At 40.4% G+C, this 12,210-nt stretch overlaps 1 protein-coding gene across 2 annotated transcripts in view; it reads right to left on the bottom strand.

The window, feature by feature from the left end:
• CENPP (centromere protein P) overlaps positions 1-12,210 on the bottom strand; it is a 256,588-nt gene that overhangs the window by 128,843 nt on the left and 115,535 nt on the right. The gene's annotated exons all lie outside the window — the stretch shown is intronic.

The following is a 12,210-nucleotide window of genomic DNA, read 5'->3' as shown; positions in this document are numbered from 1 at the left end:
TAAATTAGTAACAATATACCATAAATGCCTTTCCATTTATTCATTCACATTTACCACTCATGTAAAATAAGCAAATTTTTGGTATAATGTAAAAAGATTCCTGAATACTTTGCTGAAGTTTGTTGGCTTGAATCTTATGTGATGTTGTTCGCTTTCCTGGAGCCCCGCAGAACCTTTCCTCTACTACAGAGTACACTTCCTCTGCCATTAGCACTTCTGCATACACAAGATCATTTTTTTTAAAGGAGCCTTTATGCACACAGAAGTGCTAGCAGCAGAAGTGAGCACCACAGCAGAGGAAAGCTTCTGCAGAGGGCAAAAAGAAGCATGAGGGAAATGATGTCATAGGATCCAAGCCATTGTTTCCTATCTCAGTGTCCAAGCTATCTAAGTAATATAGACTGTTTTTTTCCTTAGGAGAAAATAATACAAATACATAAGACAATTTTCCCCATTAAACAAGTTATTTCAGTATTGCAGAGGTCATGCGTATAAAGTATATATCAAATAGCAAGAAAAAGTTGTGAACTTTTAAGTTAAGTAAACTAAACTGGCTAAGAAAAAACTTTAAAACGTACTGTACTAGTAACTGATACTCTAATCAGACTAGACAATATTTAATCATTGTAGTTTACTGAAAGGCAAGATCAAAACTACATTTAGCAGCCTCAAAGCCTTTAGTATTTATTCATGTAGTTTCCCCCTACAACTGTATGCTAACTTCTGTTACATGTATGTATGTATGATGACTATTAAAATGTAGAAATTGTATAAATTTTTTCCTTCTTAGGAAGAATGATTAAATTCTCTGCAGGCCAGTACAATACTATTTTATACACTGTAAACTTAAATGCTTCTCTTGTTGGAGGCCGTGTGTACAGTCCAAATACCTGCACTCACTAGGGCATAGCATTCTAAACATTTATTGTAGCTATCACATGCTGCCCTTGTATACAAGTTTCTTATTTTTCCTTGAGTACTGTAACATTGCCTATAATGCAAACTGTATTTGGCCATGGCTAAATAAACTGATTAGTTATCCATGCTTTACTTAACTAATGACAGTACTTTACAACAGTAGCTGCTTTACCTGTATATTAAAATGTATGTGTTACTCAAGTTAAGTGTGAATTACAACGATCACAGCAAGTGTGAATTACAAAGATCATTTTTTAAATTATACTTAATTGAAAGGTGAAAATAAATAAATCTGGATATTGTGTACATTCACCACACATTATCAAATATTCACATAGCAAGAGTATGAACATGGGATCATGTACATTATCCATCAATATGTATAATCTCCAAGACATTTTGGATTATATATTGTATAACAGACCAGTAAAAACGCATTGTCTCCAAATAAAGGACACACACAGTGTCTAGACAATATGTAAAATACAGGTGATTAAATGTTTTGCATATTCCTCAACAATATTTCGAATTTATGTACATGCACCAGGCATCATGCAAAAAACCAAAATGTACCTGTAAATATTTTGAGAGTGGGCACAAGGGCCTAGGTTCAATCTCCAGGATCTCCAGTTAAAAGCATCAGATAATAGGAGAAGTGAAGGACCTGAGATCTCAGAGAGCTGCTACTAAATTAGACTCTGACTCACTAGTAGGCAGTTCCATGTGTTCATGTGTATTTAGCCCTACACATACATTCAAGGATATTCATCCCTATGTTTATATTACTTCCACTTATAAAGCCTTCATTGCATGTAACTTTCTCAGAGGCAAAAAAAAAGGAACACTGTGAGCAATCTTAAGAGAACATAAGAGAAGCCATGTTGGATCAGGCCAATGGCCCATCCAGTCCAACACTATGTGTTACACAGTGGCCAAAAAAACCAAGTGCCATCAGGAGGGCCAGGACACTTGAAGCCCTCCCACTGTGCCCCCCACCCTGCAAATGCACAGAGAATACAGAGCATCATTGCCCGAGACAGAGAGTTCCAACAATATGCTAATAGCCACTGATGGACCTCTGCTCCATATGGTTATCCAATCCCCTCTTGAAGCTGGCTATACTTGTAGCTACCACCACCTCCTGGGACAGTGAATTCCATGTGTTAATCACCCTTTGGGTGAAGAAGTACTTCCTTTTATCAGTTCTAACCCGACTGCTCAGCAATTTCATTGAATGTCCACGAGTTTTCATGTTGTGAGAAAGGGAGAAAAATACATCTTTCTCTACCTTCTCTATCCCATGCAGTCTTGTAAACCTCTATCATGTCACCCCTCAGTCGACGTTTCTCCAAGCTAAAGAGCCCCAAGCGTTTTAACCTTTCTTCATAGAGAAAGTATTCCAACCCTTTAATAATTCTAGTTGCCCTTTTCTGCACTTTTTCCAATGCTATAATACAGGGGTCCTCAAACTTTTTAAATAGGGGGCCAGTTCACTGTCCCTCAGACTGTTGGAGGGCCGAACTGCCATTACTGTACAAGGCCGCGGGCTGTCAGTTCTCCGTCTTCTGCATCTCTCTCCCTTCCCCACACCACACACCCCGGCCTGGAAACTCACCTCACCTCAGTATCACCTCACACTCTGTCTCCGCCGCCTCAGCCCAGTGCCGGAAGTGTGCGTTGCTAACGCGAGTTTAGGTCAAATGTCACTTCCGGTCTGATTTTGCCATAACCCTGCGGGCCGCATAAACGTCCTCAGCGGGCCGCATCTGGCCTGCGGGCCGTAGTTTGAGGACCCCTGCTATAATATCTTTTTTGAGGGGTGGTGACCAGAATTGTACACAGGATTCCAAATGTGGCCGCACCATCGATTTATACAGGGGCATTATGATACTGGATGATTTGTTTTCAATTCCCTTCCTAATAATTCCCAGCATGGCATTGGTCTTTTTTATTGCAATCACACACTGTCTCGACATTTGCAGTGGATTATCTACCATGACCCCAAGATCTCTCTCTTGGTCAGTCTCTGCCAGTTCACACCCCATCAACTTGTATTTATAGTTAGGATTTTTGGCCCCAATGTGCATTACTTTGCACTTGGCCACACTGAACCTCATTTGCCATGTTGATGCCCACTCGCCCAGCCTCGACATATCTTCATACGTTGGTCTTCTTGAGCTTTAAACTTCTACATGGCTTGGAATTAGGGAATCTAAAGGACTGCGTTCTCCCACATGATCCTGCCTGGGGATTAAGATCACAGGGAAATGCCCTCCTGACTGCTCCATCAAACAAAGAAGCTCATTTGGTTGGCACATGAAAGGGTTATGAAAAAGCAGGGGATATAAGTTTCTGTGTGTGTCTGCACCTTTACTAAGAAAACCCAGAGTCTTTAACTGGAATAAATTGTGTAATGAAGAGCACTTACATAGATGGGGTGGGGTGGGTAAGCACTGTAGAAATCAAAGGATAAAATAGTATGGCAGTGGAAGTGTTGATTATAAGAACAGGAACCTAACAAAGGAATAAGAGGCTATGCCAAACATTGTAGCTATATTTTCCAAGAACTGGAAAGCAGCATTAGCTGTTCTGGCTTCTTAAATTCACAGGTTTTTAAAGCTATTAATGCCAGGGAAACTGGAATTTCCAGTAGGAGGGGTTCTGTGCCTAGAAAGTGAATTCCATGCTTGCACAGCTAACTTAACAAGTACCTGAAATTCACACAGCCACAATCATATGTTCTGCTTCCTATAGTAAAAATAGTGCATTCTTTCTTCCTCCTAACTTAGGGAATTATTTAATTATTTATTTTTATTTATTAAAAATATTTATTAGCCATTTTTCTTCCTTATGAAGCTCAAGGCAGCTTACAAAATTAATAAAATACCGTATTTGCTGGCGTATAAGACGACTTTTTGGCCCAGAAAAACATGCCTCCAAGTGGGGGGGTCGTCTTGTACGCCGGGTGCACTTCAGTTGGGATACCGTATTTCCCCGAAAATAAGACCTTCCCAAAAAATAAGCCCTAGCAGGATTTCTATGCATTTGTGATGGGCTTATTTTTTGGGTAGGTCTTATTTTCGGGGAAATACGGTAGATCCAAAGCACAAGGGACGGGTCACGGGGCGAGAGGCTGTCTTTTGCTGTGGAGGGAAAAGGTGCTGTGCAAGCCCGATCCTTTGCATGCTTACTTGAAAGTAAGCCCTTTCTGAGTTCTGTGGTTGCTCGCTCTCTGGCTGCTGTCTTTGCAGCCTTGAAACGAAAACCCAAAGCAACCACCTATACATTACGGTATTTAGCGACCTTCTGTCTCCTGTTCCTAGGGATTCGCTGCCTTGCAGCTCTCGCTTCGGGGGAGAATAAGGGGGCAGTTTTCATTCAGCAGGAGAAAGGGGTCGTGGATGCTCTTCGAGCCTTTCTCCCTTTTTTTGCTGGTGGGCAAACCAGACTTGCATTTGCTTACAGGCTCCGTCTGTCGTTCTCTGTTTGTACGGGGAGGGGGAGAGGCAAGAGATCTGCTGGCCGGGTGTGTTTGTCTGTGACTGTAGCTGCACGCAGGCAGAGATGTGCTCCCCCCACCCCCAGTTTCCACCAACGATCATTCCCCCCTTCCCTCCCCTGTATCGCTTCGGCTGTAAATGCCCTTATTGCAGATGGTCTCCCATTTCTCCAGCTTCCAATTTTGCCCCAGAGATGGAGGATGGGAAAACGCAGTAAAAAGATATTATCCAGGGCAGGGAGGATTTCTACTTTAAAAAAATATTGCAAAGATGGCTCCTCCCCCCCCCCTTTTTATTTGCACCTTGACTCCCTGCATCCTTTGGCCTGCTGGCTGGTGGGGAGAGAAGCTGACGCATCTAAAGCGATGAGCGGCCTCCCAGCTGGCATTTTTAAAAAGGGAAAAAAGCCTCACGAAAACCAGTGGCTCCTCTCCGCACATGCTGCTTTCCAGGGTTGGGGGCGGGGGGGGCTGTCTTTGAAGCGCGCGAGCCTGTGGGTGCTCTTGTGTGCGTGTGCAGGCATCCTTCTCTGACCCGGCCAGGTAACAATGAGAGAGGGAGAGACAGAAAAAGTGGCCCAACACCACCAAATTAAATTCCTGAAAGATTGGGGATTTGAACTCAAGTCTTCCAGATTCTAGTCCAGCAAGTCTATACCACACTGGCCAGGAGACTTTAGTTTATTTTACCTGAATATGCCTGTGTTTGAACTTCCTTTCCTCCTTGTTAAACTCTCCCTCCTCTTCTTCTGTTGTTTCTGTACTATTGAAGTTCTAACTATAAGATTGCTTCAGGTGGGGACTTGCTTTCTGTGTTTATATTATGCACTAGTACAACTCCCAAAACACTTTCTCCCTACTCAGCTGCCATATTCTGCCACTCTTCCTCTCCAGTGAAGGCTAAGGGTGGGAGCTCAGGGGGCGAGAAATCATCCCTCTTAAAAGGGCCACGCTTATTTGGTCTAGAGATAGACTACTCTGCAAGCTCTGCCACCCAGCGCTAGATGAGGCAGGAACAAAGAGGAGAAAGTGTGTGGAAGGTGTGCGGAAGAGGGGGTAGTCTTAAACGGCGAGTATATAACAAACTCTATATTTTGAGTGGAAATGTTGGGGGGTCGTCTTATACGCCCAGTCGTCTTATACGCCGGCAAATACGGTAGATAACGTAAAACCAAAATTTAAAATTGCAATTTAGGACTGCTTTAATCAAATACAGTCCTAAATAACACTATCTTCAGCAGCCTCCTAAGGATCAAAAATAGGGGGGCACATCTCCCTGGGGAAGTCGTTGCATAATTATGGGGCTGCCACTGAAAAAGACCTCTTACTACATATTATGTTATGTGCAAATATGAACATTATGAAGCTACAAGTTTAGTTCAAACTAAGATGTTTTAATTAACATATATATTACTGTACTTATGAATTTTTAGTTACTGCTAAAGAGTCAGACTTGACTGTGTGACTGAACAACAACAACAACAAAAGTACTGTTTATGGAGAGGTTTTATTTAGACCTGCAAAACATTAGTAAAGGCCATTCCCACTAAAGAAATCTAAGTTCATCACCTGTATTATGCTGGTATTGGCAACTGTACTTGAATGAAATACGTGGTTTCAGGTACTTGTTCATAATATTCATGGTAGCATTCATATATTTGTAGGTACACTTTTAGCATTTGTTAATGTAATGAAGAAAGTGTCCCAGAACTTTGGATTTTTAAGGTATTGATGGTCTGTTTTAAAAATAGGACAGTTATGTACAAGGGTGGAATTCTAGCAGGAGCTCCTTTGCATATTAGACCACATACCCCTGATGTAGCCAATCCTCCAAGAGCTTACAAAAAAGAGCCTTGTAAGCTCTTGGAAGAGTGGCTACATTACATAATATGCAAAGGAGCTCCTACTAGAATTCCACCCCTGATTATGTAACTCTTAGTACTAAGATTCTTACAATGCAGTTTGCCCAGCTCAACTTTACTGCAGGTGGAAGAAGAGGAAGAGTGGCACTGTATGTGAGGAGAGGGTTTATTTGTTAGGAAATACTTAAAGAGGCAGGTGACAGTTCAGTGCAAGTATCTGGGTAAGGATAAGAGAAGGGAGGACAAACAGTATTGTAGAAGATACCAATGTTTCCCCACCATCACCAAAAAAGCCAATCTACAGAGTTTCCTAAACTTCAAGTGATATTTTCAAAAAGTATTAGGGTTGGCAGTCCCTAGGTGGAAGTGAGGGTCTCCCGATTTCATGCACTCCCTCCCACCAGCAGCTAGCTAGCTGGCAGGGAAACCCTGCCCCAAAACAATGACATCTCCAATGCAATGATATCAGGTGGAAGTGACATCATCACGGTAGAAATGTCATGCAGTGGATGCTCTGGTTTGAGAGCAAATTTACCATAAAGTTTTGCCTTCAAAGGACGAGCCCCGTCGCACAGAGTGTTAAAGCTGCAGTACTGCAGTCCTAAGCTCTGCTCACGACCTGAGTTCGATCCCTGGTGGTAGCTGGGTTTTCAGGTAGCCGGCTTGAGGTTGACTCAGCCTTCCATCCTTCCAAGGTCGATAAAATGAGTACTCAGTTTGCTGGGGTGAAAGTGTAGATGACTGGGGAAGGCAATGGCAAACCACCCCGTAAAAAGTCTGCTGTGAAAACGCTGTGAAAGCAATGTCACCTCAGAGTCAGAAATAACTGATGCTTGCACAAGGGACCTTTCCTTTTCCTTCAAACCAGAGTGTCCCACATGACTTTGACAATGTGATACATCACTTCCATGTGCTGTCATCGCATCAGTGATATCACACAGCAATGCTGCTGTTTGGGGGTGGAGCCCTGCCCCCTCCCATAAGGCTCCCTCCAACCCCCTGCCAGCTGAATCTGAGTACCTAGTAATCTTAGAATATATGGGTGAGCTGCCAGTGGAGAGCAATGGGAAAAAACCTCCCCTTGCACAAGAAAAGGTTGTTACCTTGCACTACTTTAGATTTAACTAAGTAGTAGACCATCAAAGCAAGGCAAATAGGGAGGAAAAAGCAAGTAACATCATGAGTATACTGTGGTACTATTAAGAAATTATTTCGATGCCTACTGAATTCTCCAATTGTAACCCAGTTCTTTTGGTTCACAGTGATGTGTATGCAATAACTAGTAGCATCAGATGGGGAAGAGCGTTCCCATCCACATAAAAAGAAACACTAAAATTAGACAGAGAGCTAAGATCCTACTAAAACTTCTGTATAGCTACACTAAAGAATAGGCTCTATAAAATATCAACCAGTGCAACAGATGAGTGTTTTAATGCTTTAAGGTGGCTAAATTCCTATGCACACAACTATGGCTTTTCTTCTGGAAAAAGAAGTGCCTGAACTCTCCAGAGGAAAATGAAGAAGAAACACATGGGTGTCCCTCATGAACTTTTAAATTTTTTTGGTAATTTTGTTTCCATGAAGAGGTTCTGGAACTCCATTCCACTGTGTTCCCCCCCGGGGAGGGGAAGCCCTACACACAACATTCATACTACATTTTGGACATAACTCAAAAATATCTTAGGATTCTAATTAAATATTTACAAAGCTCATGTGTTTGTTTTTATACAGAGTTTTTACGGCAAAAGGCATTTGAGTAACGCTATAAAAACATGCTAATTCTTTTCCTATGCACTTAGGTAACACTTCATGGAAAGAAATAGAGGCCTTGCCAGCAGAACAGTGATTCAGCGATGGGAATCGTGTTAACATATTCAACAGTAAAAAGTAAAGCATAGACTTGTTTTTACTTCTACTGTTATACATTAACACTACAGCTTTCTTGTTAGAAACAAACAAACAAAAGAAATAGGACTTCCAGGATACATCATCTTGGCTTCAGAGTTGCTTGCAGATCGTTTCTCTGTGGCAACTCTGAGTTCAGCCGTTGGAGGCATGGGACGTTTACGGGGCGGAAGGGGGCCAACGGCAGCTGCCATGCTCTCTGTTCGTCCTGAAGCTCCGTGGCCATGAAAGCTGGCATACCAGCAGAAAAATAAGAACGCCCGATCGCTTTCTCCAGTATGACTTTGAAGCAGCATTTTTCTACTCCTAAAGCGATGACTCCACTTAACAAGTAGGTGTTTTTTCTAATTCTACTCCCTGATGGGTAACTCTGCATAACTACAAAAGACCAGCTCAAAGCACTTAGAAGAGGCCTCGAAATGTCACAAGCAGTCTTAACTACTTAAACTGGATTGAATATAATTACTAAAATTGGACTATAATTGGACATATATACATCTAAGAGTTTACTAAAAAGTTGCAATACGATATGAGCACAAAGGAGTTATATTGCAGAGAGTTCTGTCTCTATCGCCTGACTATCTGAAAGACTGGTTTCTAAAACTTCAGTTGGATCTGTTGTGGAACGGGGATTAATAGGAGCTTGAAGCGAATTTACAATCTGATTTAAGAGACTGAGTTTGATATTAGAAATGGCACCATTTAATGAAATGTCACATGGAAAAGATATTTGTTCAAATCTCATTTCTCTGAAGGAAGATCTTATCTCATTTATGCAGCTCCTTAACGACCAAATGGAATGTTTTATGCTGACAGCTAATGAAATTGTAAACTTACAGGGGTCCGATTCTAAAAAAAGTGTATTGATGGCAGTGAAAGTGGAAGGGGAAAGTGATACTCTCCGAAATAAACAAAGGAAAACTAATATACTCTCTTGTGACGCATTTTCAAAACTAGACCGGAAATTAAGATGCAGTGAAATCAAGCTGAGAGGGAAAAATGGCGATGAATTCTTCCCCCTGCGGTTGAGGGGCCAGGACATGTTGAGAAGAGAAAAGCTGCACTCCAATCAACAAATCAGGATTTGGAAAGCCTTTCTGAAAAAGGATTTGGGATTTTTTTTCTGCTTTGGTGAATGGCTGGACAAGGAACTCTGAGTAAGAAGTGAAATGTGATATCAAAAGACAGACTGATTAAATGGGCCGCCTCGGATGCAATATGGGTGCAGAAATCAAAGGAACTTAAAAGTTTTTAATCTTTGGGAAGAAGGACTCTGGAATCTCGGTTCTTTTTTTCCTTTCCCTTGTGAATAAATAAACATGTAACCATTAATAATGAAGAGATGTTAGATTTTAAAAGAATAAGGGAGATTTTGAAGAAGTAATGTTAATGAATGCAGTTAACATATTTCTCTATATAGTAGATGTATTCACAGTTTGCCTATTTAGTGAGATTGTTTATAATGATGTAAGTATAAGATCAAAGGTTGAAAAGGCAGATAGCATAATTGCAGTGGAATGGGGTAGACTTGGTAATTTGGCAGATTTGCTTTTAATATGTTATCAGGAGAAATGGCTTAGACGGAGATAGACAAAACATTTAGTTGTATTTTATGTAATTTGCTAAAGACAAAGAAATGATTTTTATGTGCTTTTTTAATAAGGATTTCGCTAAATCAACAATTTAATTTGTGCTTTTAATACGGTTAAGTTAGATAAAATTGGCATTGGGACAGTTTTGAAAGAAAAAAAATCTTTTTTCTTAACTGGTTATATTTAATTTGTATTTAAGAACAAGTGTCTAGATTTACATTGCTTTACTAGTTTATTAAAAGAAACTATTCCTTTTTTTTAGTCTGGTAAAGGAAGAAAGCAAGGTAATATTTAAGTAGATTTTTATACTTGTAGGTAGAATGATCTGAGCATTTTATTGGGAAGTGGAATTATAACTGATATATATGTGCTGGTTTCTGTTTGTTTTCCCCATTCTGTTAAGGCCCCTTTTCCCCTCTTTTTTATGTATCTGCAATGCTTCTTTCTTTTGTAGTTTAAATCAATAAAACTTTTAAAAATTAAAATTGAAATCAAAAAAATATAGAAGAGTTGGACGGGACCCCAATGAACATTTAATCAAAACCCTGCACAATACAGGAAATTCACAGCTACCTCCCCCACACTTCCTCTAAGACTTCCTGCTCTATGCCCAAATAGAGGCAAAAAGTCCTCCAGACTCCCTCGGACAATCTGGTTGGTTTATTGCTTATTATTGCCTCAAAACTTGAAAATTTTGAGACTTCCAGGGGAGGAAAATGTTGAGCTGAGCTGCTTCCCACAACGGGAGCAGGCTGGAACTTCTGTTTGGGGTAGTGAAAGGCAAATTAATGCCTACTGCCTACTTTTCGCATTTAGAGATTAGTCCAAGATATGCACAAGAAACTTTGAGAAGATTTACCTTGGCTAAAAGGGAGTCCCGGGGGGGGGGGGCTCCTTTGAGGGGTCTTCGGGGAAGAGTTGCATTTTCATCATCTGCAAAAGTTCTCAGAGTCATTTCTTTGACATAAGCTCGACAGAATCCTAACCTTCTTGGACTTTGTTAAACATCTAAAGCTACACAAGAATGGTGTGAATCTGGATAACCGGTAGAGAAGGTACAGATGATTATCTTTTATTCCGGGACTATTTGTAGTTAAACAGAATAAACTCAGAAGGTGGGAAATAGAAATCTAGTAAGCTTGGAAGAAGAAAGGAGGAAGAGTTGAAATTTGGATTTTGTAAATTTAAAGGACAGTGCTAAAAAGTGGAAAAGAATTTATTGTTTGGTCTACTTGCGGTTTTGAAAAAAGAACACCATCGTCACAGACCTGCAGCATATGCAATCAACACAGGAAGTACGTCAAGCATCGTGAGATCTCCTTACCAGTGGAAATGGGATTTGGTGGCAAGTGAAGCAGGAAGCGGAGGAAGAAAAGCCTACTCTCGGATTATAACACCACTGAGAAACATCGGCAGCCATTGCTTGGAGGTTAAAATTAAAATAATGCTTTTAAAGTATTCAGGACATTAAAAATTGTTGAAATTGACTGAGATTATAAGAAGAGGATAAATACCATTGGACATATTGTTTGTAATGGACATTAGAAACCTTTAAAAGAAAAAAGGAAAAAAGTTGCAGAGAGCAGTAAAAAGTCGCGGTCGCCATTTTGAAGGATTTAAAAACTTGAAAAATTAATATTTTGGTCTGGGAAGCTCTGAGGACGGTGAAATAAGGCTTGTAAAAAGCAAGCTTTAATCTTTTGAACTGGATAGTTAAAGTTCAAGTTGGTGAGATCAAAATTTTCGGTGTTTTTAAATGTCAGAACACAAGCAAGGCCGTACAACATAAGAACATAAGAGAAGCCATGTTAGATCAGGCCAATGGCCCATCCAGTCCAACACTGTGTCACAAAATGGTCAAAAAAATTATATATATATATATATATATATATATATATATATATATATATATATATATATATATATATATATATATATATATATATATAAACACACACACTGTGGCTAATAGCCACTGATGGACCTCTGCTCCATATTTTTTTATCTAAACCCCTCTTGAAGGTGGCTATGCTTGTGGCCGCCATCACCTCCTGTGGCAGTGAATTCCACATGTTAATCACCCTTTGGGTGAAGAAGTACTTCCTTTTAACCTGTCTGCTCAGCAATTTCATCAAATGTCCACGAGTTCTTGTATTATGAGAAAGGGAGAAAAGTACTTCTTTCTCTACTTTCTCCACCCCATGCATTATCTTGTAAACCTCTATCATGTCACCCTGCAGTCGTTCTTCATAGGGAAAGTGTTCCAGCCCTTTAATCATTCTAGTTGCCCTTTTCTGGACTTTCTCCAATGCTATAATATCCTTTTTGAGGTGTGGCGACTAGAACTGCACACAGTACTCCAAATGAGATTGCACCATCGATTTATACAGGGGCATTATGATACTGGCTGATTTCTTTTCAATTCCCTTTCTAA

The sequence above is a fragment of the Heteronotia binoei genome, chromosome 5, assembly GCF_032191835.1.
Source record: "Heteronotia binoei isolate CCM8104 ecotype False Entrance Well chromosome 5, APGP_CSIRO_Hbin_v1, whole genome shotgun sequence".
Taxonomy (NCBI): Eukaryota; Metazoa; Chordata; class Lepidosauria; order Squamata; family Gekkonidae; genus Heteronotia; species Heteronotia binoei.
Note: the sequence above shows the minus strand (reverse complement) of the source record. Positions and strands in the feature narration are given on the sequence as shown.